General features: G+C 43.2%; 1 protein-coding gene across 8 annotated transcripts in view; it reads right to left on the minus strand.

Annotated features, from left to right (window-relative positions):
- Positions 1-13,933, minus strand: part of PRDM2 (PR/SET domain 2) — a 141,978-nt gene extending 128,045 nt beyond the window's left edge. For 2 of the 8 annotated variants that reach the window (XR_007154451.1, XM_047869016.1), the window contains exons 1-2: positions 13,109-13,374; positions 12,751-12,869 (exon numbers count right to left, since the gene is read on the minus strand). The gene's annotated coding sequence lies outside the window, so the exon portion shown is untranslated. Of the gene's footprint in view, positions 1-12,750; positions 12,870-13,108; positions 13,443-13,891 lie in introns of those variants that run through there. The other 6 variants (XM_047869021.1, XM_047869014.1, XM_047869017.1 and 3 more) reach the window with 6 other exon arrangements.
- Between the last annotated feature and the right edge of the window lie 11,295 nt (positions 13,934-25,228).

Here is a 25,228-nt window from a genome sequence, read left to right on the forward strand (position 1 = left end):
GATACGACAAAATCATTTCTTGTAAATGCATGTGACATACTTGTTTCTAAATGACGATCTACGAAGACAGTCCTTTCTGCCACGTACATCCTAGGAGGCACTGGAAGTCACTCACAATAAATGAGAGTCGTGCTGCTTTAAGTAGCACTTCCACAGAAACGTTCTAAATGTTTCTGGCAGGTACAGGCACACATACCATCAGTCATAGGTCTATTTTTTCATGAACTTGCTTTAATAAATTATCCTTTCTTCCTAGATCCACAAGACTCCACTCACATTGTAGAACTTTATGTTCTAATTGTTAATAAACCAAGGAACGTGGGACATTTTTCATCTCAGAATATGCTGCCTGCCCGCTATCATAAAAAACAGCGCTTTGACATTTTGTCCCAGTTCATTAATATGAAGATTTTGGGTTTTTATTTCCCCTTGAGCTACTTCACCACACTCACCTTGATCAGCTTTAATAATCAAAGGTACTGTATTTAAGTTAGGGCCTGGTCATCTGAACTAGTTTTTATTCACAAATGGCACAGGGAAATGTATTCTGTAACTTGCATCTTGTTAGAGAGCTCAGTGCTAGCCCAACCAATACAAACTCCTAATGAGGAAATACTCAGAGAATATGATTTCAGGTAACTGGAGGTTAGCCCATGAGGTCCATTCCTTTAAATTTTAATATCGAGCATCTTTCTCATATATATTTACCATGTCTTTCTGTAGTATACATCTCCCATTGAACATAATCGATCCTTTTCTATGAGACTTGGAATCATTATAAAGTTCAAAGTGTATTTGGGTGTCAGACAGTGATGAGGTTAGTGGCCCGAGGTGTGCGTCCCTCAACCCCCTCTGTCACCAATGCCTACTGAATGCCACACAGTCCACTAGGAGGGCCATGAGGGACACCCTGGCACCCAGAAGTGAATAAAACATCAGTGGTTTCACCTGCCCTCTTACAAAGCTTTTATGGATGGATTTAGTAACATCGGCCATAGGGAGCTCTCTTTAAGGAACCAAAAAAAAAAAAAAAAAAAAATGCAGTAAATGCCAGTACTGTAATGAAAGATCTTTTGGAAAGAGCTATGATGCTTTACCATTTCCTTCAGATGGTCTTGTCCTTCCCATGAGAATCTTCGGTATCATCATCGTAACTATCACTTATGATGCTCCTCCCAAGACAAGCAGGCACTGTGCTATGGTCACGTAAATCAGTCCAGCTGATTTTTACAAAGATAAGTACTAGCACCCTCAACAAACAGGTTCAAGGAGGTTGGATAACTCAGCCATAACTGAGTCTCATAACTGGTTTCTATTAGTGCTTCTTCTTAAAAAAATTGTTTACCTGTTTATTCTGGGGGGGGGGGAGGGAGGGGGGAGAATCCCAAGCAGGCTCCGTTCTATAAGGACAGAGCACAACTTGGGGCTCAATCTCATGAACGATGAGATCACGACATGACCTGATATCAAGAGTTGGATGCTTAACCGACTGAGCCACCCAGGTGCCCTTCTGCTATTGCTTCTTAACCACACTTCACCAACTTTTACTCCCGTCTCACCGTAACTCCTACTATCTTTGTGTCAACCACTGTTTTCAGCAGTAAGCAGAAAATCCCTGCCTCTGGGGAAAGGGACCCGCAGACCCGCAACAACAACAACAAAAAAAAATCAGTAAAATGTGCAGTAGATGAGATAATGAAAGTGCTTCAGGGAAAAATGAAGAGGTGGTAGGGAGGAGGAGGTAGGAATTACCATCTCTGTCTCTATGCCTGTGAAACCAAGAGTAAGTATGGTCAGAAAAGGCCACTGTAAGAAAAGGACATCTGCATAAAAGCCGGAAGGAGAGCTATGGGCCAGGACGGTATGGGAACATGAAGTGAGAAACCCCATTCGGCAGCATGCCCATGCCCAGGTGTTTCAGGGAGGGCAAGGAAGGAGGCAGGGAAAGTGGAGGAGGGGATTCAGAAAGGCAGGGAAGGCAGATAAAGTATGGGTTTAGCAAGGTAAGCACTGCTCACCAGAATGGCTGGAGCTTTTCCATCCAGGGACAGAAAGCCGCTGGGAGGCTCAAGGTGGCCGACCTCGTGTGACTTAGGTTTAAAAAGAGGCTGTAAGGAAAGAGGGTGGAGGCAGGCAGATCTCTCAGGAGGCTAATGCCCCAATCTAGGCAAGAGATGATGTTGGCTTGGCCCGCACAGAAGAGATGTGAGAAGTAATCAGATCCCGGATATATTTTTAAAACAGAGCCCCCAAGATTTGCTGCCACCGGAGATATCAGGTATGAAAGAAGAGGAAGTCAGGGATGACACCCAGATTTTTATCCTAAGGACAAGGAAGGCTGGAGCTGCCATTTTCTGTCATCGAAGGAGATGCTGCCTCTTCCTTTCCATCTGCTTTTCCTTGCTTTTTTCCTCTTCCTTTCCTTTCCCTCCCCTTTTGTAGTTGCTGGTTCACAGGCACAAATAACTGAGATACTATGGCCTCTAATCCCAAAGAACTCAAATACTAAAGTATTCAGAACGTTTCAGTCTTTCATTTGTTTCTCAATGAATCTCACTTTCTCTTAATAAAAAGTTACAACATAATTCAGGTTGTTAAATGATTAATAAGCTTCTCTCTGACTTCCCGCACTATCTGTTCCTTCCTTGTCCTAATAGGAATCCGCTCATCATTTCTTTCCAGAGAAAAGGATCGTAACATCTTTTTCTTTTTTTTTTTTAAGAGTTCACTTATATACATGCATGCTTGGACCCTCCTCTCCATCACTTCTAATCCCAATTGCCAAAAACCAGAGTCTCATTTTTTTTCTCTCTTAACTCACGACATCGTCAATTATATATCTAAAATATTTTACGTGAAAAGCATTGCAAATCCGACACTGACTTCTCAAATGATACTTTAAAAATTAAATCTTTTACTAAATTATACTGAAAACAAGGGATGTGAAACACAAGAACTGAGAATTTGGCAGTGGCTCTCAACAGAAGACCACTGCATTTTGGACTGGGCAACTAATCCTTGTCTGTCCCTTCTATCATGGCCATGGCCTTGTCTGTCCCTTCTATCATGGCCATGGCTTTGTCTGTCCCTTCTATCATGGCCATGGCCATGCCTGCACAATCAATGCCGGCAGTGCCTCTGACTGTTTTGAAAATCACAAATACCTACACACCTCCCAAATAACCTCCTAGCTGAGAACCTCTGAACTGTAATAATCATGTAACTAGCTGCAATATGACAATATGTTTAAAAGCAACTACAGACTCTGAAAGTTGGTACTGAAGTAACTTTAGATTCCTCCAGCATGCAAAACCCCTGTGGAAGCGTCCTGGCAATCCTATCTATTTTCATATTCAGTGCTGACTTCAACAGCATTATTTTCACATACCCACCTAACTAACATAGAATCTCAAGGTCAAAGTTTTATCATATGTACAAACTTGAACCAACAATCCTATCAGTGCAGTGGCAGAGAAAAATCTTTCCATACCTATCACTGAAACTGACTAATTCTATCAAGTTAGGGGAAAAAAAATACCTAAACAGTTAAGTGCCTCTGGTTTTCCAATGGTAAATATTGAAAATCTTAAAATCACGAGGATTTCTCCTACCCTGGCTTATGCCTTAGTTTCTTTTTTGGATTTCTGTACCTGACCAAACCTCCTTGAATTCCAGCTTGCTGACATTTATCAGATAAAGTACCTGAGGCAGATACACAGACTAAGAGTATGGGAATCTTTATCATCAACTGTACTTTACTAATAGCATACATTCTTAGAAAAATAAGAGCTTGATCTTGATTTTACATATCCATGGCTTTAATAATATACACGTACTTAACTTTTCAAGATATTGCTTCCAAATTCTAGGGCAAATCATCCTCACAAGTATTTAATTTAATATTATAGAGATGACTTGATTATACATGATCAGTATCAATGCAGCAACAATAAAATAATTAGGGTCTTTATTCCAACAATGGTCCCTTGAAGTGGCAAGACAACGTCAAGAACTGTAAGCTGCTGTCTTCTGACATGGAGGCCAGAGACCAGAAAAGGGAGAGATACGTGGGACACCCCGGTCCCTGGGTCAGACCAGCCCGGCAGCCCCACCGGGGCACACCACCATCACCCATCACCCATCCTCAGAGATAAGGCAGATTAAACTGAAGACAAACACAAAGTAACATGAATGCAACACACAGAACAGGTTAAACAGTCACATCTACCCTTTGTAGACCCGTCCATCTACAAAACTACATGAGAGGCAAAGTAAAAGCAACAGCAGATTCTTTACGATCAGTCTAAATCTGAGAAGGAAGGGGGAGAATTAGGAAGATAATTGTTTGATTTCATTTGCATATTCACCTTTTAGTCACTGATGTTATTTTACAACTATTCTCTCGGGTCATTTTAGATCTTTTGGAGCTATCTGGAAAATAATTAATTAAATTTGCAACAAAGTCATTAATATTACTTTATAATTATTTTAAGTTATAAAAAAATGCATATTGTAACATCAAGACTCAGAAGAAACTAACTTTTAAGACTCAGGAAGCAACATAGAGCTTACAGACAAATACTAAAAGAAAAATAAAAAAACCAGTATGGTATATCAAAATGCAAAAGATCGTAAATGCCCTAAAAATGTGGGCTAGATGCAAAGAAAAGTTTTAAAAATTCCAATCTGTGGGGCGCCTGGGTGGCTCAGTCGGTTAAGTATCTGACTTCGGCTCAGGTCATGATCTCCTGGTCCATGAGTTTGAGCCCCGCATCGGGCTTTGTGCTGACAGCTCAGAGCCCGGAGCCTATTTCGGATTCTGTGTCTCCCTCTCTCTGACCCTCCCCCGTTCATGCTCTGTCTCTCTCTGTCTCAAAAATGAATAAAAGTTAAAAAAAAAAAATTTAAAAATACCAATTTGTGAAAGAAGTCTTAGAAAGTTTATGGCCTATATAAGATAAAAATATATATATATATTCTAAACTAATCACAGCATAAAGTAGATCTTTCATGGTAAGTAAGTATCATTGTAGCAAATGCAGAGATGATTCAGCTTTTAGTGGAGTAGATTTACAGTGTTTAACACTGATTTCAACTTACTCTGACCAGAAGATTCTTGAAATCCAGAAACTTCTAGAAAAAACAGTAAAAATATCTAAACTATGCCGACTTCTCAAAAGCAGTTTTCATTAATTTACAAACACAGCTAGCATATTTGACATTCAAAACTACCACTCCTAATTCCTACCAGAAGAATGGAATCACCAAGTTACAATCTATAAACTCTAGGTATCAATAACGAAAACAGTTGGCACTTATTCAGATTAAACAAAAACACGTAATTCATAAATACTGAATCTGCCCAGGAATTTGTCAAATACAAACACAATTTCACAAGAATAATCATCTAGAACATCTAGTTTCACACTAAAATACATACTCCCAACTCCGCTCATAAAAGGCAGATTCTATTACCATATTAAATCAGCCAAAGTGAAAATCAAACCAGATACGTTTATCATTTTAAGAATAAAGAGGTCACGTGCACCCGTGTGTGCGTAAAGAGAAAGAGACCCAGAACACGGCAAAGATTCGGCCAGTGTGAACTCTTGCTTCTTGACACCCCACCCTCCCGCCTCTCTCCCCATCTAGAACGATTTCTACCCAAGGCAAAAAGGCAATCATGCAACACACTGTATCACACAGGAATTTCTCTGCCTGAAAAGTAAATGAGATTTGAAGAGAACGCTCACAAATAAATCCGTACTTTCTCCTACTTCAATGAAGCGATTTCCCCAACGAGGCCTAGAACACTATGGACAAAAATACCCCAGGGCCTGATCTTCCAAATTCTTGGAGCAAGGTGTCCTGACACAAACCTAAACAGGGAAGCAGAGTCCAGCGAATCTACTCCTGGTGGGAGAATCTGATCCTGACAACACGGTTTCCACAAGAAGGAAGGGAAAAAACAGAAAGTCTGCCGTTCTGAATGGCTTCAGAGCTGCAGAAATCAATGAGAAAATGAGGTTGATCAGAGCTTTTGTTTGAAATATGTAAGTTAACACCACGGAAGAATGTTAAGAGATCTGTGGATGTGCGAGGAAAGTACTATAAAGCCGAATTTAGATTATGGCGCCCTGGGGGTTTTTTCCTCCCTTAGAATATCTCTACAGGAAAAAAAGAGAGAGAGAGAGAGAGAGAGAGAGAGAGATTCAAGAAAATTTTTTCATAAAATATTGCTTCAAGCACCCATTAACAAAGAGCTAGCTTAGCTCTCATAAACATATAGCAAATGCTGATTATCGCTTACGTTGTTTATGTCATGGGCAGCTACTAACAAATGCTCTCCTTTCTTTGGATTACATTTATACACCCATGTCATCATATTACATTACATCACAAATTTCAGGTTTTGTTTAGCGTTTCTACAATAATACCCTCTAACCCCACAATTTAAAATACCCAGTTTCTCTACAGAAATTAAAACATATTATGCCCACTTTAACATGTTCCTCTGATATCCTTCCTCAAGGCACTAAAAACTAAAGAATCACTGTCCATTTTCCCAGATGAACTAACTCCATCAATTTAAAATGTGCTTGAATTAAAAAGTTACTTTCCTTTCCTTATTTTCAAGGCTACCTGACAAGAAGTCTAGATGTAAAACTCCACCTGGGGAGATGGGTGGGTAAGAACACAAATGCCAGCCCCCAGCTCTGTAACACAGCTGGGCTCCCATCTCTCCTAGAAGTTCAGCTTAACCAAATGCTGGCTGTACATTCTGCCAAACAGCATTCAAACCAAAGCAGTTTCTACAAAATGATACTTTTCTGATATTTCCCTATGTTGGACATGCAAAACTTTTAAGTTCTTTTCAAAGGAAAATTAAGTCAATTCTTCCCTAACACTTAAATGTCACGCTTCCAACTCAAACACAAAATTTCTAAAGATGCCACATGGTAGTTCATTTCACAATCCCTAAAATACAAGGACTTCTCAGTTGACCCCTCTGAGTCAATGTTTTTCCACTGTCATTGCCAATACAGATGTTACTTCTGTGATTAAACACTTAAAACTGAGGGATCTTCAGGAACCCTACAAAATACTTGTCAGTTTCCTGGAAAACGGAAGCAACCTTCTGCAACACGATGCTCTGGTCCTGGCACTCAAGTATTCATTTTCTCACGCAAGGACTCTCTAAGCAAGCGAAGGGAATCACCTTACAAGTGGCTGCTGACAGCTTTTCTGGTTTTTCCCACACAATAAAATACGTAGGAAAACTCATCTTCCACAAGCTACACGGAAATGACAAGGCTTCCTGAATTCATCAGCGAAGAACCTAAAGTAAAATTGCAAGTTATCCCAGACAGACTGACAACTTCCGGCGTACCTTGCTAAGATCCCAGACACGCTTTATGTCACTACCAGATTCAAGGTCTTCTCCCAAGAGTTTATTAAGGTATTTATTATTTGGGGAGGGAGTGACTCACTCCACTTTAAATAAAGGCTGAGGTTTAGGGTCTCTCCTCTAAATATGCAAGTACTTCTGTTCTCAAGAGCGTTTTGAAAGAACAGCAACACCTACTGTCTGCAGAGCAATGTTTGTGAATTGCTCTGCGGTTTAAGTGGCTCTGGTACATACAGAAGTTTTTACTTTTTAAGGGAAAGCAGGATTCCAAATAAATCATCTGTAGTTCTTGTTTCAAGGTAAAGATATGTAACTCCCCTGCTTATGATAGAAAGAATGAAAGCCTATCTCTTGGTACTATGAGCAGTGGTAAACCAAAGAGCACGACTCACGCGAGACTGTGTGCAAAAAGCACTAACAGATTAAATGGGAGCGTCCCGGAGGGGTGTGAGTCCCAGGTTAAATGTAAATCTGACCCTGTGGGTCAGGCTCCCCAGATGTCGTGTGAGGAGTTATTATCCCACCCATCCTCCCTCTGGACCCACTCCAAAAGCCCGGGAGGTCTTTAAGGAAAGACGCAAGAGGAATTAAAGGCAGAGCCCTTGAACACGTGCACCTGGGAGACCAGGGCCAAGAGCCTGATTCTATGACTGTCTGTCAGGCAAGCAGCTTCCGCCACCTGGGATGAGCAGCGTGGAGCCACCGGGAGTTTCTGACTGAGGAATGCTACAAACAAAACAACGCCTAACAGTTTAGAAAGATTAAATGGACAGGAAAGAGCGAGGTGGGGAGACGGCAGCCAGAAAGACTGGGACTGGGCAAGTCGGTTAAGAATCCAAGATGTTATGTGATGAAGGTCTGATATGACCAACGCCACACACAGGAAGAAGAGACAAAACGTGTCTTCGAACTAAACAGGAAGTAAAAAGAGATGGTGAAGAGGAGTCCAGAATATGCTACGTGACTGAGCGGAAGAATGAATATGTTTTTAAAGACAGAGCAGCCAGAGTAGGGATAGTATTTAAGTGGAAGGTGGTGAGCTCCATTTTAGACTTTGAGGAGAGGCCAGACATCCACACAGAAAGCTGCATCCATTAAATGAGGGGAAAAACGTCCCAGCACAGATTGCCTTCAAGTGTGGGGATGGCTGGGGATGGCTGGGGATGGCTGGGGATGGCTGGGGATGGCTGGGGACGGAGATCTAGAAGTCTTCAGCCACAAGGGGGTGCCTAGGGATTAAGGAAACTGCCAAAGGAAAAAATATCCACAGAGAAGAGAAGACTAAGGATTTGGCTTTATGACAGGCATGGAAGGGACTAGAAAGAAACTTGCCCCCTCCACCATGTCGGGGCGGGGGGGGGGGGGGGGAGGAGGAGGCAAAAAGCTTAAGGACTCAGAGGTAACTCGGAAGGGTTTCTCTCGGCAATAATTTTGCCATGTTATCCCACAAGACTTACTGCACTGAGAGAAGTAGCTAAGAAAAACGCTATTAATATTTTTGAAAAAAACTAAAGTAACTGAAATTGCTTTCATATTCTTCATCTATTCGCCTCAGAACATCCCAACGAAAGAAAGAAGTAATCATTATCCCCACTTTACAGACAGGAAGAGGAGAGGACAACCGACCTGCCCCCCACCACTGCCAGAAATAACTCAGGCCCTGCGCTCAATCTGTGATACGGTTTATTCTGTGCATCCAGGCAGGGCTCAATTAAATTACTATGGGACCGCACAGATACGACAGTCCTCTCCCAAAACAGGTAAAACTGACTTGCTCAATGTCCTCTAACAAATGGTAAGACAGCTTCATAATTAAAAATCTAAATTTATCCCAAGAGCCCCCCTTCTTAAAATTCCTATTTTCAGATGTACGTTAAAACTAGGCCTTTCTGAATTATAGCGAATTCCCTAAAATAAGCCTCAGAGAAACGTTCAGAATGTCACATTTATACCGATACTCCAAGTTACACTTGATTTATACTGTCTTAATAACCTCCCGGGCAATGCACAGGATTCACACTGAAGTATGTAAGGGTTTGGTGAACCTCCAATTTCTTTTCAAATTTTAATAGCATCATTTAAATTACTTGAAAATGCCATGGAGTTTTCCCACCAGAGTTTAATGTCGTCTTAGTGGAACTACTTACACGCACACGGAAAAGCTGTAGGTTTTACCAATTCCCAGACAAGCTGCCCACAATAATCAAACTAACAGTTGCACTTAGCTTTACATATTTCAGGCAAGCTGTGCCAAGAAGCAATTTAGCTCTTTCAAAGCAAAGCCTATCGTACAATTTAGTGCAAGAGCTCCAAAATATTCTTTTCACCAAAATGGCTGGCAAATATGTAAGTAATTCAGTGAAACCTCCTTTACTGCACGTTCCAAAAAGACTAATAAATGAAACACAGCATAGGTATGACATGAACCGAGACGCTGAGAATAAACACTATACAGTACTGAGGAAAATACGATAAGCATGTTTCACTCCAAATGAACCAGATTTACCACGTACAATAACTAATTCACAGTTCAGGGAAGTGGGGTGAGGAATGAAAGGCATTCTCTTTAAGAAAGCATACTTGAATGGCACATGCATTCATTCCAGCGAAATTATGAAGATATTCCGTAATTGAGAAAACCACCCCATTACCAAATGTGGTCCAACAGGACATCTCTTTTTTTTACGTTTTCCTTATCACTAAGCTCTAGCTAATTCTTTATGCCACGATAAAAACTCAATCTATTCTGCTCCTCCAAAGACTGCAAATGTAGATTGGATAACCTATACTTTTTTTGCCCGGGGGTAGTTGCATTAATGATGCATGTATGCCATGAAGATCAATAGCTATCTTTAAATTATAAAGTAATAAGCTGAAGTTGGGTAAGCACTTCAAAAGTAAACTTTATTTCCTCAAGACAAACTTATCGCTTTCAATGCATAACCTGAACTGGTTGGGGGCGGGGAAAGATCTTAGAAAAACTAGTCTGGCCGCCTACATCAATCTTCAAGGGGTTGCTTCACCCTCGTTTTCCAGAAGACGGTTGTTTCTGTGCCATTCGGGATAACAGGCAACAAGCTTACATTATTCACCACGCATCAACTCTATACAAACTGATTTAAATCCGTAATAATTTAATCTACAGACTATGTCATGAAAACTCCCTCATACTCTCCAGGTTATCTCAAATTGCTTTATCTCTTGCCACAGAACTGCTGAAAAGTGTACGATTCGATAAAATCACAGGCACACACACAGGAAGGAACCTCCACGGGGGAGTAAGTCTATTCCCCAACTTCAAGGTGGGCTTCATGTAAACCGTAGTCTATTCTTCCGGTTCTTTGCCTAAAGCGATTCCATAAACTGCTTTAGTGGTTCAACCATCCCATCAGATGGGCCTTTCTTTAAGGCTGTGGTTGACAACTGGGTCCCCACCAAGGGACATCTGGCAACGTCTGGAGACTTCATCAGTTGTGTCGGCTGGGGGGAGCTGTTACTGGCATCTCACAGGTAGGAGCCAGGGAGGCTGCCAAACATCCTCCAATGTGCAGGACCGCCCCCAAAAGAAAAAATTATCCAGCCCCACTTGTCAATCGTGCCAAGGTTAAGAAATCCTGCTTTAACGGAACCTAAGTGATGCTTTTTCAGTAACGGAGTCCATAGCTTTCAGTCGCTCTAGGAAGATAATTTTAGCGGCTCTAATTATAAACTTCTCACTTCAAAAGGAGAGAGCCAGATCTCTAACCAAATGCTATGAGGAGTGACAGTGTAACTGACAGGCACCACGCAAACCACAGAGCACTGGCCACACGTCAGCAGTATCAGCAGTAATGACTGCCAGGTAATGTCCCCATCATCTGGAAACTCCCTGTATCTGCACATCGCCTCACAAGTTTGACAACTTCCCCCCACCGTCCACCTACTCCCCTTGCACTCCCCACTATGGAGTTTTCCCATGCAGCCCACAGGCTTTTTTCCCTGCCTGGGTATTAAAAATAGCATGAAAAGCAAGTTGGAAGACACAAAAATAGTAAATAACCTAAGGTGCTTTCCATCCCAGAAAGTCTATGATTTAACGGGACTTAAAAGGTTTGTAAATCAGAACTGGAACTTGAAAAGAGATCAGCAGCTTAAAGAAACAGTCCCATGAATAAATAAACATCTAACGTAAAATAATCATCAAAAGAATATGCGTGCATACATATATATGGAACTGCACAGACCCGGCTCAGGGAGAAGAGAATAAAAGGAAGCTGAAATTGAGTGCTGCTTCCTATAACTGCATTGGCAGGAAAAATACCTATTTAGAGGCTAAAAAACAGAATTTACATTTTCACATACCTTAAAAGATTACAAAACTTCAAAATTCACAATGGAAAAACCTAAACAATCTTAATGAAAAGAGAATCTCAGGCTTTAGAAACCTTACTGATCAATACAGAATTGATAAATAAATTATGGCCCATCCATATATTACACAGCCATTAAAAATCACATTGAAGAATATTTAATGGCATGAATAGATGCTCACAATATAGTAAAAAGACAGGTTATGGATAATATACACAATCTGGTATTCTGTGTAATCGATTCTGTATAAAATATAAAAGCAAATAAATACATACAAGAAACACACACATGCACAAGACAGACAAGGAGGAGGTCCGCCAAAATGTTAACGGTGGTTATCTGAAGAACAAGAAGATCAGAGCTGGTTTCTTTTCCTTCTTTGTGCCTTTCTCTATTTTCATATCATCCTACACTGAGAATCATTTGTTAGTTTTTTACTTACAAAGCGAATAGATTATCACAAATACAAATTTAAACCGTACTGTTTCAGGAACCGTCCACAAAATGAGAAAAAAACAAATCTGAATATGCCAACCTTTCAATTAAAGAAACCACCTTCAGAATCCACAAAAGCGAACTTTCACGGAGTTGTTATTATGTGTCTGGTATTCTTCTAAACACTTCAATGTATTAACTTATTTAAATCAAACCAAGAGAGATACGGAAAAAAAAAAAGAAGAGCCCTGGAATAACAGAGGCTGTGAACCATTTTAGTCCCCGTGTGAATTTCAATCTCGGCTTCTATAGATTGAAATGAGTGTTTAATCAGATGATCTTTAAAGGTCCTCTCAAGGCTACAATGAGATTCTACACATGATGAATATGGTTGCACGTTTGTAAGGAAGCTTCTAGAGAATGATGGGGCAGCTGCATGCAATCTCAAACACAAAACCCTACTTAAAAAGAACATGATTATGCGTCTCAGTTCCTCCTCAGTATCTATCTGTACAACAAATTGCATAACATGTTAGAAATAAATTCTAAAGCCTTACATTTTCCCAATACTTGGCCGTATCTGATCAGTTGGATATGAAGTCTGGTATGGTAGGTAAGAGAATCACTGAAAGGTTAGGTTTCTTGTTCAACGTTAGGGTTGTTTTTAACAATAAACCTGTAGTAAACAAAAACTTTATGAAATATATTAGTCGTGTTCTGGGTACAACCATTTTGGGGTCTGATTTAAGGGGCCTAAAGATCTACTGGAAGTCACCAAAGGAATTCCACTTACGAAATAAAACCAAAACCTGAATACAACACGGAATGGAAAATGAGGGGCCAGCATGAATCTCCCTTCGAGGTTAAAGGAATTTGGGCTTCCCGGGTAAATGTGGGTTTATTCCCCAAGCTCACCGCGCGACAAAAGGGGGCCAGTCGCAGTTCAGCGGCTCACTCGTGGGTCGGGAGGAACCACCGAGATTTGGGAATACCCGTAACTGTTAGTTATACTTCGGGTCTCACTCGCCACCATCAAAAAATAGGTTCGTGGATATCTTTAGTAACAAAATTAACAATACATAAGTGCACGTCTGTTAAAAACAAAAACAAAACACCGGTGGGTCTAAGATAGGAATACCGAAGGGAGACAATTTGCAGGGTGAAACCACACAAAAACTACTTAGGAAACACAAAGACGCAAGACACAAAACAAATTAAGAATGCAAGTGTGAAAGGCACATTCGCCTTGAACACAAAAGAGAAAAAGCAAAAAGCTGGCACGGCCCAGGGACCCCGCGTGCGCCTTCGCTGTCCGGGGACGCGGGTCCCGGGTGGACTCGCAGCCGCCGCCCGGCCCCGCCGCCCACACGCGTCCCCCTCGCGGGGCGCGCGGCGACCCAACGGCCACAAAGCGAACCGCACAACTTCGCCGCCGCGGGCCCCAAGGCCGGCCCGGGGGCTCGGGCGCGGGAGGGAGGAAGCGGGGAGCCCCGGGCAGGCCCGCGCCTGGTGCCGGGACCCCGCCGGCCCGGGACGCCCGGTCCTCCGTGGGGGCGCGTCCGCCGGCCCGCCCGGCCCTGCGCGCCCGGTCCCCGCGGGTCGCCCCCGCCGCCGCCTCGCTCTTCGCGGGCAGGGACGAGCGTCCCGGCGTCGAGCCCGCCGCCGTCCCGGAAGCCGCCCGTCCCGGCCGCCCCTTACCTGCGCCCGCCGCGCCCCGCGCCTCAGAGCGCCGAGAGCCGCCGCCCGCGCCGCCGCCGCTGCCGCCGCTCCGCCCGCCCCGGCGTCCGCGGCCGCGCCGCCGCCATCTTGGCTCCGGTCGGAAGTGACGTCGGGCGGTGCCGGCCGCGGCCGCGAGAGCCCACGCCGCCCGCGCCGTCGCCGAGGGCCGCGACCCCTGGCCGCGCGGGCACCCACCCCGAGACGCACGCGCCCCGACGACCTCCGGCCGCCCCGACCCCGAGGCGCCGCAGCCCTTCGGTCTCGCGCTGGCCCGGTCGCCCTCGCAGGGACAGCGCGGACCCCACGGGCGGCGCCTCGCCTCGCCACGACCAGCCCGACCGCACCCGGGGGGGGGCGGGGGGGCGGGAGGTAATTCTGCACGATTAAAAGTTGCTACGGGAATCTGTAGCCTTTAGTAAAAGGTGCGGGGAGGCGAAAAATGGGTTCATCACCGAGTTCCTGGCAAAGAAGCGTCGATCCCATTCTTCGCGCGTCTCGAAAGGACCAACCTTGCCTCACCCAAAAAGCTCAAGCTCCAAGGGGGCAGATGCACCTGGATTTAGTTGCTTATTCATTTGGAGCAAGTATTTATTGCCTGCCCACCATGTGCCTGGCACTGTTCTCGGTGCTGCAGCTACATCCGGCCCAGAACGTGACATTCGCCTTGTCCTGATGGATCTTATTATTTACAAATAGATGGGGTGGGTGGCTACGAATAAATGCTGTCATGGAGGCGGACTGGGTTGAGTCGGAGATGTTTAGCAGGTAGTTAGAAAGGAGTCTGGAGTCAGGGAGAGAAAACTGGGGGTTCTCAAATGTGGGTAGTATCTAAAGCCGTGAGCACTTCAAGATAAACTTATGCCCTGAGAATGAAATCAGGGAGAATTTAAAATGTAATGGGTAACATTAAGCCTCTGTGTTAAGGAGCCACCGGAAAGAATAGACACTAAATTGGATGCAGGTGTGCAAGTCCACTTAGTTAACTGGGGTTTTAATCTTAAGAAAACCTGATGTATCTAACATACAGTATGTTATAATCTTACTGCAAAGGGATGATGTAGCCAATGACCTAGTCAGGCATAGTTAAAAAAAAATCAAGATAATCTCATCAGAATAAATTTCATCAAGGCCTTTGAAAGTGATAGGGTCAGTACAGAGCCTAGGGAAAAAAAGAAATCAAACCTCAAGCGTTTGCCTTTTTTCTGCTACCATTCCAGGGAACGAGGTCCCAGATCTGGGAGATACTCCTATCTATGTATGTTACTAAAATAGCATACTCTGCTGTGGATCAAAGACGACATCAGACTTTCCAGACTCCTTTACCTAAATCGATGCCTTGCAACATGATCCATACATTAAAATTATCTGGAGTATCTGCAAAACAGAAAGAGAGAGAGACGCCACCATTCCATCCACTGAAAACACTGACATACGGGGGCACCTTAGACGGCTCAGTCTGTTAAGCATCTGACTTCAGCTCAGGTCACGATCTCACAGTTCATCAGTTCGAGCCCCACATTGGGGTCTGTGCTGAAAGCTTAGAGCCTGGAGCCTGCTTCAGATTCTGTGTCTCCCTCTCTCTCTGCCCCTCCCCCACTCATGCTCTGTCTGTCCGTCTCTCTCTCTGAAATAAACAAAAATAAAAAAATAAGACACTGACATACAAATCAAAAAAATTAAAAGAAGAACTCTATGCCATCTGGCATTTAATAGAGTGCAAAGGAAAATGAAGGAGCATCAGGTTAGAAGGACCATGGGGACATATACTTGACATATACTAGAGAGCATCATGCCAAGAGATGGTTGACCGAGTAGCCCGTGGTTGTCCTCCTGTCATTAAGATGACTGGGTGTATTAGGTCCCTGTGGCTCTTATAACAAATTACCATAAGCTGTGTAGCTCTAAACACCAGAAATGGACTCTCTCTCGGTTCTAGAGGCCAAGAGGCCAACATCTGTATCAATGGACCAAAATTCAGGCATCAGGAGGGTCGCACTCCCTCTGGAGGCTCTAGGGGAGAATCATTCCTTACCTCTTCCAGCTTCTGATGGCTGCCTGCATTCATAGGCTTGTGGTCACATCACTTTAGTCTTTAAGGCCAGCATCTTTAAATCTCCCTACTCCATCTCTGCATCACCTTCTCTGGGTGTGGTCAAATTTCCATTTGTGTCCCTTTTATGAAGATAGATGTGATTGCATTTAGGATCCACCCAGATAATCCAGGGTAGTCTCCCCATGTCAAAATCCTTCACTTAATCACCTCTGCAAAGACCTCCTTCCATATGGGGATTAGGATGCGGACAAATCTTTGGGGACCATTATTTAGCCTGCCACACTTGGGTACATCCTCGGCTCTTCTAAATTACCCCCTAATCAGCCATTGCAAATTTTTCCCCTGTGTGCTTTCCTTGAACGGGCTTATATTTTCCAACCTGTGCCACTTCTCAGGATAAATACTATGTATATGTTACCAACTTAACCCAAAAAAGACACTCTCTGCCGAAAATACAATGTAATTTCATGAGTGTTTATTATCCGATAATGCGAAGTATTACTCTTCTGCCTTGTTGAAAAGCTGAAATATATTGCTAAAGGGTGAGGGAAGGAAATTCAGACATTTTCACCACATCTCACGGGCAATTTCTATGTTGGGACAGAAGTATAAAATGCACTCTTTGTCTAAATCTATAACACGGCTGGAACTCCACTCTACACAGGTCCAGTGTAGATCTTGGCCAGTTTTGTACTTCGGTGTGCGGTAGCATTCCAGAGCATGTATCATCATTCACCACCACATCCCAGTACCCAGAACTGTCTGGCACATAGCAGACACTAGAGAGATGTTTTTAATGGGGGGGGGGGGGGGGGGAGCCTTCTCTCTGACTCTTCTGAAGCGGCCGGATTACAGCAAGTATGTGTGGACCAAAGACATCATGCACTTAAAAGACAACATATGGCTATAATGGAAACCACAGAACTCCTGCTCAGGATAGCAGCCAGAAGACTTACAGCGGAGCCCCTCAAAAAGATGAAAGATTTTACAACCAAGATTAAGGAATTTACAACACATCACCAACGTGACTGTAAGTGGACTTTTCAAATTCCTCGGATGATAACAGTGCTTATTTTCCACTGGCTTCTATTCTAGGTATTTTACACAGACCATCTCTCATTCATTCTCGTAGCAACCCTACACGATAAACTATCCCCATTTTACAACTGAGAAAACTGAGGCCAGGAAAAGTTAAAGAGCCTGTCTAGTTAGTCACAGAACCAGGTTTTCAACCCAGACAACTTAGCTCCCTAGTAAGCTGCAGGCTTAACAAGTAAACTATACTCCCTACACACACACACACACACACACACACACACACACACACACACACTCTCTCTCTCTCTCTCCTTCACACACACACACACACATACACACACACACACACTCTCTCTTTCACACACACACACACACACATATACACACTCTCTATCTCTCTTTCACACACACACACATACACACACACATACACTCTCTCTCTCTCTTTCACACACACACACACACACACACACACACACATATACACTCTCTCTCTTTCACACACACACACACACACACACACACACACTAAAAAGCCTGAGAGCTGGTAACAGGTAATTCTGCCACTATGTGCGCTCAACTAGTCGTTCCTGAACCCAGATACTTGGGGTAGGAATTGGGATGTATTTTTTTTTAATATCTGTGTAAGGAGACCATTCTAAATAGTCCCTCTGGGCTGTCCCGCAAGAACGTCTCATGAACACGGGAAAGGGGATTGGGTGTCTAAGGGCAACAGCATCACATCAACTCACATTTTGTCCAAAGAACACATCGCCTGGGTCTCCTTTCCTGGTGACCGTATATGGTTTCCAATGAGACCCAGAGTCTCTTCTCTCAACCTCTTCACCTCTCCCTCTCCACTCAGCATCCCTCTGCCATGTTGTTTACCTAAGCAAGGAACAACATCCCAGCAAAGCAGACCAGCAACCAAAAGATTTGGAACTTGGATTCTGGGTTCTGGTTAGAGATGAATGAATGAAGTTCAAAGATAGAAACTCAGGAGGCTAACGATACATCTTCTTGTGTACCGGACGCTTTGGGCTGCATAATTTTCGTGTGAAAATTTCTGCAGCCTCCAAATGTACAGAGGAGCCTTAGCAGCAGTAAGACTGAAAGGCAGAAAGGGGAAAGGAGGTGACCTCCACCGAGGACCAGCCTGCCCTTCTCATGAAGTCCTCAGCACAGCACAAACGACGGCTGCCGTTTTACGGATGAAGAAACAGAAGCCCAGGTTGTTGAAGGGCACAGCCTGGTGAGCGCCAGAGAGGCAGGGTTCGAGAACTCGTCTGGTGCCACGGTCCATGAGCTGTCTACTGGCCACTGCTTCCCAGTCACCGTAATGCTCTTAGCCCTACAATCTCTGGGCAGTGAGGAAAGCACAAAGGGACAAAGACACCATCCCTGCCCTCCAAGAACTTAGCTTCTGGTGGAGCAGTCTGGGCTTGCTTACAAAAGCCCTGCAGAGCATTGTATGAGACTAGAACAACATCTCTATGCTCCCTGTGTGCCCCATGGGGGCTTGATCCCCACTCCTTTTTGTTCTTCAGTATTACTTTAAGGCGGCCTACTAAATGGGAAAAAAACATCTGCGAATCATACATCTGATAAGGGGTTAATATCCCAAATATATAAAGAACACATACAACTCAACAGAAAAAAAAAAAGCGATTAAAAACAACAGGCAGAGGATCTGAATAGACGTTTTTCCAAAGAAGATGTAAAAATGGCCGACAGGTACATGAAAACATGTTCAACACTGATCATCAGGGAAATGCAGATTAAAACCAGAATGAGCGACCACCTCACACCTGTGAGAATGGCTATTATCAAAAAGACAAGAAATAACAAATGTTGCTGAGGAGGCGGAGAAACGGGAACCCACGTACACTGCTGGTGGGAATGTAGAGTGCAGCCACTCTGGAAAGCAGTGCAGAGGTTCCTCAAAAAAAATTAAAATTAGAATTACTACGTGATCCAGCAATGTACTTCTGGGTATTCAGCCAAAGAAAATGAAAACACTCATTTGAAAAAAAATAGATGCACTCCCATGTTTATTGCAGCATTATTTACAATAACCAGGATATGGAGACAACCTAAGTGTCCATCAATGGATGGGTAGATATATATGGATGTCGGTATATATCATCAGTATAAGATATGTATATTGTATTTCTCCTATATCTGCCCATATATATTATATATAGCATGATAGACAGATAACCACAATGGAATATTATTCAGCCATAAAGAAAAATAAAATCTTGGCACTTGCAACAAGCTGAGTGAACCTTGAGGGCATTAGGCTAAGCAAAATAACTCAGAGAAAGACAGATACCATACTATCCCATTTATATATGAAATCTAAAACGAACAACCAAACAAAACCAAAGTCATAGATACAGAGAACAGTTTGGTAGTTGCCAGAGGCAGGGTGTGGAGCGTGGGCAAAATGGGTGAACGTAATCAGAAGGTCCAAACTTCCAGTTTTGGGGATTCTCTCTCTTCCTCTCTCTCTCCCCCTCCCCCACTTGCTCTCTGTCTCAAAATAAATAAATAAACTTAAAAAAAAAAAAAGAAAATCTCTCCCCCTCCCCCACTTGCTCTCCGTCTCAAAATAAATAAACTTAAAAAAAAAAAAAGAAAATTCAGAGCACCGTTTCTAGATTTTTCCATCGCACTCCATACACCACATTTTTAGAATGAAACATGTTAATTAATCAGTTTCAAAGTTCAGAATTTGCCATGCAGACGTCCCTGAGTAGCAGCACCCACTCCTGTCTCAGAGCCCCTAGTATAACAGGCTCGAAGGCCCATGTAGTTTTGTTCGAGAGAATACAAAAGGAAGTTTATTGAAGTCTTCATTTTCCTTGAAGGCGGAATTAATTCACTAATACGCCACCACGAGAACATGAATAAAACATATAGGTTGGCAACGAAAACATAGAGTGAAAATATTTTTCAGCAGGAAATAGCAAGCAGCACGGGAAGGAATAGAAGATAAATTACGTACAGAAATATGCGCAAAGCATTGAGGTGGTAAAGCCTGCATTTGTTTCCCCAGATAGGAAGCTCCTGTGTGTCCCTTTACAGGGGTGTCTATGAACAGGGTGGCCCGTCCTACCTACCCGGACAACATTCATTCACCATTGACATGAATCAGATGCTCTGTGAGTCCTCACTTCCCACCGCCCCCACCCTTCTGGTTTTCTTCAGCTTGCTTTTTGTCTAGAACTCACCTGTCACTCCTTCTCTCCTCCATCCGAATTTCACCTCTCAGAAGCCAGCATTTTGATGAAATTTTCCTTTAGGAGTTACATAAGATTCCTAGGACTGCCTTAACGAAGCACCGCAGGCTGGATGGCTGAAATCAACGGAAATTTAACTCGCTCACAGTTCTGGAGGCCGGGGGTCTGAAATCAAAGTGTTGGCAGAATTGGTTCCCACCGGAGGTTCTGAGGAAGAATCTGTTCCACGCCTCTCTCCTAGATTCTGCTGGTTGTCTTGGTGTTCCTTGGCTTCTAGACACATCACTCCAAATCTGTCTCCATGCTCCCATGGCCTTCTTCCCTCCGTCTCTCTGTGTCTTCAACATGGCCTTCTTAGGAGGACACCAGTCACTGGTTTTAAGGCCCTATCCATGGGCCATGAGTTTATGACCTCATCTTAACTAATTACATCTGCGAAGGCAGTATTTCCAAATAAGATCCCGTGCTGAGGTTGCAGGTGGATATGAATTTGGGGGCACACTATTCAATCAGTGCAGATGTGAACCCCACATTGATCACGTTCTCTCTTTATGAATCCCTACATATGCACCATCAGCAATTATCCATATGCTCCGTCCCACTGTGGTCCAATTACTGCATGTAGACGTTTCAAGTCCCAAACCTATTCTAAGCCCTTAATGAAAACAGTTGTACACGCTTCCATTACCCAAACACTGGTAGAGGAGAGTCTTCCCTTCATCAATATTGTTGATTGAGGGGAATCTGGGTGGCTCAATTGGTTAAGCATCCAACTTCAGCTCAGGTCGTGATCTCACGGTCCGTAAGTTAAAGCCCTGCATCAGGCTCTGTGCTGATAGCTCAGAGCCTGGAGCTTGCTTCACATTCTGTGTGTGTCTCTCTCTCTGCCCCTTCCCGGCTCATGCTCTGTCTCTCTCTTTCTCTCTCTCTCTCTCTCTCTCTCTCTCAAAAATAAAATAAAAACATTAAAAAAATTTTTAAATATTGTTGGTTGATAGAGATCTGTGCACTGTGTTATAATTTAAATCTAATCTGTGAAATAGAAACACTTCAGCCATAACTTACGAAGAGCTCAGGGCCTGTGCTTTGAATTCATTTTTCTTCCAATTTAATTTGGCTGTGTATCCCTCCCCCCTCCTCAACCTTTCTAAAGCTTCACAAACAAGTGTCAGAAGGCATGGCATTCCTTTGTCACAGAGGTCATCATTTATACAGTACTGAGTCATACAAATGTCACAGGCGAGATGGCACCTGCCAATACTTGCCAGGGCTGAGACACCTGAGCTGGAATCCTAAACATTGTAATCAACCTGTCTGAGCTTCTATGCAAAACCTACCCATTGGCCACATTATGATTAACGTTAACTAATTGTAGAGCAGTGGTTCTCAACTAGAGTGAGATTTGATCCCAAGGCGACATTTCCCAATGTCTGGAGATGCTTTGGATGCTCATAACTGGGTGAGAGATACTACTGGCCTCTAATGTGTAGAGCCCAGGGAAGTTGCTAAACATTCTATGATACACAGGACAGCCGCTCCCACAGCAAAGAATTATTTGGCCAAGATGTCAAAATGTTGAGAAATCCTACCGTAGCTTATTCTGCGTCTGAGTTTCTAGTCTCACCTTCAGACATTTGCCTGCTCTATTGGAATATGAAACAAGAACTTGTCAAGGAAAAGGAGTATACCTCAACCTTTTGTTGTTGTTGTTGTGACATCCTGTATTCCCAGAAGCCTTTCTAGACATTTCTTTCTAACTTATGCCTCCCTCACCATGAAATTTTAATATCACAGATATGCTGTATATCTGTTTATGGACTATGTGTGCATCTGTGCTCCCTGGTGAAATACTACAGCCACAATCATGAAAGAGAAAACAAATATTTTAGTAGAGAATAAGCTAATCTTTTACATGAGATTATAGACAGCTTTTTTTTTTTTTAATTTTTTTTCTCAACGTTTATTTATTTTGGGGACAGAGAGAGACAGAGCATGAACAGGGGAGGGGCAGAGAGAGAGGGAGACACAGAATGGGAAACAGGCTCCAGGCTCCGGGCCATCAGCCCAGAGCCTGACGCGGGGCTCGAACTCACGGACCGCGAGATCGTGACCTGGCTGAAGTCGGACGCTTAACCGACTGCGCCACCCAGGCGCCCCAATTATAGACAGCTTTTTAAAAAGTTATAGTAAAATGCACATAACGTAAAATTTACCATCTTAACCATTTTTAAGTGTTTAGCTCAGTGGTATTAAGTACATCCACATGCTTGAGCAGACATCACTACCGTCCCTGTCCAGAACTCTTTTCATTGTCCCAAACTGGAACTCTACACCCATCAAAAAATCACCCCCCATTCCACCTCAGCCCCAGCCCCTGGCAACCTCCATTCTACTTTCTGTCGTTATTAAACTAGTGTAGGTACCTCATATAATTGGAAGATTCATACCGTATTTTGTCTTTAATTATGCCTGGAGTGCCTGGGTGGCTCAGTCGGTTGGTTGGGCATCCGACTTCGGCTCAGGTCATGATCTCACGGTTCATGGGCTGGAGCCCCGCATCCGGCTCTGTGCTGACAGCTCAGAGCCTGGAGCCTGCTCTCTCTCTCTGCCCCTCCCCCACTCGTACCCTGTGCCTCCCTCTCAAAAATAAATAAAAACATTAAATTTTTTAAAATTGCGCCTGGCTTATGTGACTTAGCATAATGTCCTCAAGGTTCATCCATATTGTAGAGTGTGTCAGAATTTCTTTCCTTTTTATTTTTTATTAAAAAATTTTTTTTAATGTTTATCCATTTTTGAGAGACAGAGAGACAGAGCACAAGCAGGCGTGGGGCAGAGAGAGAGGGAGACACAGAATCCGAAACAGGCTCCAGTCTCTGAGCTGTCAGCACAGAGTCAGGCACGGGGCTCGAACTCATGAATCATGAGATTGTGGCCTGAGCTGAAGTCGGACACTTAACCGACTGAGCCCCTCAGGCGCCCCATCTTTCCCTTTTAAGGCTAAAGAATATCCCATTGTATGTATAGAGCATATTTTGTTTATCCATTCATCTGTCGGAAGACACTTGGGTGGCTCCCACCTTTTGGCTGTTGTGAATAATGCTGTTGTGAACATGGGTGTGCAAATATCTGTTCAAGATCCTACTTTCCGTTCTTTTGGATAGATACCCAGGAGCGTAGTGCTGGATGTTTCATTTTTAATTTTTTTGTAAGAACTGCCACACTGTTTTCTGTAGTAGCGACACCATTTTACATTCCTCCCAAGAATGCATGAGGCTTCCAATTTCTCCACGCCCTCGCCGAAACATTATTTTCTGGGTCTTGGATAGTAGCCATCATGATGGGCATGAGGTGGTATCTCCATGTGGTTTTGATTTCCATTTCCCTAATGACTAGGGATATGAACATGTTTTCAGGTGTTTGTTGGCTATATATATCTTCTTTGAAGAGATGTCTATTCAAGTTCATTGCTTTTTAAAAAAATTTTTATTTAAATTCCAGTTAGTTAATATATAGTGTAATATTGGCTTCAAGTGTACAATACAGTGATTCAACACTTCCATACATCACCCGGTGCTCATCACAGCAAGTGCCCTCCCTCACCCCCATCACCTGTTTTACACCCCGACCCCCGCCGCCTCCCCTCTGGTAACCATCAATTTGTTCTCCACAGTTAAGAGTTTATTTCTTAATTTGTCTCTCTCTCCTCTCTCTCTTTTTATTCCCCTTTGCTTCATTGACCTTTTCATTGTGCTGGCTATTGAGTTGTAAGGGTTGTTTATATATTCTGAATATAAACCCCCTCCCCCTTATCTGATCTGCAGGTATTTTTTTCCCATTCTTGGGTTCTTTTGACTCTCTTGATCATGTCTCTTTTTTTTAATGTTTATTTATTTATTCTGAGAGGAGTGGGGGGAGAAGGGCAGAGAGAGGGAGAGAGAATCCCAAGCAGGCTCTGTGCTGTCAGCACAGAGCCCGATGCGGAGCTGGCTCTCACAAATTGTGAGATCATGACCTGAGCCAAAATCAAGGGTCAGATGCTCAACCGACTGAACCACCCAGGCATCCCTTGATCGTGTCGTTTGATGCATGGAAGTTTTGAATTTTGTTTTAGTCCAATCTGTCTATTTTTACTTATTTTGCCTGTGCTTTAGGTGTTATATCCAAGAAATCACTGCCAAATCCAATGTCATGGAGCTTTCCCTCTACGTTTTCTTCTAAGAGTTTTATGGTTTTGGCTCTGACATTTACATCTTTAATCCATCTTGAGTTAATTTTTGTGTGTAGTGTAAAGGAGAGATTCAACAACTTCTCCTTCTCCTCCTCCCTTACATCCCCCTCCTCCTCCTCCTTCTTCTTCAGCTTCTTCTTCGTCTTTTTCTTCTTCTGCATGTGCTAGTTTTTCTGACCATTTATCGAAAAGACTGTCTCTTCCCTATTGAATGATCTGGGCACACTTGTTCCAAATCATTTGATTATATATGCGGGGGTCTATTTCTGGGTTTATAAACAGCTCTCAAATATCAATTCCTCTCTCATGTTTCTTCTTCAAACATCTGTTTCAGCCTTGGGAAAGTTTTGGGTGTTCTGTTTTGTTTTTAAGAATTTATGGCCAAGAATTTTTAAATGTTTAATGATTAACATTTTGTATCCTCCAAGAACCAATGTTTGCCCCTGTTGGGAATGCATAACTCAAATCAATAACCTCCTGATTATGGGAGGAAAAGTTCACTAGTACAAAGGTTGAACACATTGATCAAAATAGGGATGTTGTATCCATAAGATAACATATCCCCAATTACTTTTCCTAATGAATGCTGTTCACGCCAAATGGCTCTTCAGTTTAAGATCGGGATTGTGTTTAGCAGATCCAAAGAGGCAACATGCCCAACAATGAACTAAAACCCCCTAGCAGTGAGAAAACCAAAACTTCACTTCCTCATACTGTGATTACCTAATCTAAAAATATCAACAAACCCA

The sequence above is a fragment of the Prionailurus viverrinus genome, chromosome C1 (assembly GCF_022837055.1).
Source record: "Prionailurus viverrinus isolate Anna chromosome C1, UM_Priviv_1.0, whole genome shotgun sequence".
Classification (NCBI taxonomy): domain Eukaryota; kingdom Metazoa; phylum Chordata; class Mammalia; order Carnivora; family Felidae; genus Prionailurus; species Prionailurus viverrinus.